Source organism: Mercenaria mercenaria, chromosome 4 (assembly GCF_021730395.1).
Source record: "Mercenaria mercenaria strain notata chromosome 4, MADL_Memer_1, whole genome shotgun sequence".
NCBI classification, from domain to species: Eukaryota; Metazoa; Mollusca; class Bivalvia; order Venerida; family Veneridae; genus Mercenaria; species Mercenaria mercenaria.
In genome coordinates, this window is record NC_069364.1 from 65,682,918 (window position 1) to 65,683,979 (window position 1,062).

Here is a 1,062-nt window from a genome sequence, read left to right on the forward strand (position 1 = left end):
TAGCGGTGCGGATATTTGAAGGTAATTTTCTCGGGAAATACTTACATTCACACACTGTTGTTGACAACTGGTCATCAAAGCGTTCGTCTGCGTCGATCATGTTCATTCCAGTAAAACATCACGACCGTAAAGCGTTTTTAATGGTGTCCGAATTATTAAGCACTGTCCGGATTTAGGCACTGGACCAGTATAATCATATAAATCTTATACAATTCATTTCTATCTAAGGCGAAGCCAATTCGTAGCGTGTATCTAGTTCAGTAAACTTCTAGTCGACTTTTCAAACTCTATAATCGTTCAGCCGCACAACTGTGTCGCCATTACCAGTGGGTGGACGTATTTAGTAAGTTGCTGCTTTTAGGCGAGAAAAATGCTGGTTGCAGTTCAAAATGGCGTCATTTGTTTACTTTTTGACATAATAGAGGACACATTTTGCAGTGGTAAGTGTGTTTATTATAAACGAATTTTCAAACCATAACGCCCAGTTGGTGGCCATATAATTTATCTTCACTCGGCTTTTGGTCTTACATGTTTATCTTTGTTTGTTAAGAAGTTATTGAAGGTACAGTGCCAGTTTATATTGACGTGTTCAACATTCTTATTAATCATTTAACCATTTAGTGTATACGGTAACACCGTTATTGCCATTATAAATACAAAAATGATTTTGAAATATTCTGTCAAATGATTATTTGAAATATTGACAAACATTTTGGTCCAGGCTCGGGCCCGGTTTGTCTATCCCTATGAAAAACGTGTGTCAGATTAGGTATATTTATACCAGCTATAGTTTGACGAGTGCTAGAGATTTAAAAACTAATGATATGTAGCAGCTGTATTTAGGAGCATAAATGCATCTAAAATGACTGCAGAACTTAACACTTTTATTCAATACAGAATAAGCAAGCGTTTGTATTTATTATTCATTATTTCAAGCAATTAAATGTTCACCCCATTTAGGTTTTTAGAACAAAGGCAGACCTTTACCCCTGATGAATTTATCCAAGAAAAAATCTCGCATCTGCTTTTATATCAGTTCTAATGATCTAGTGTTCACAAGCT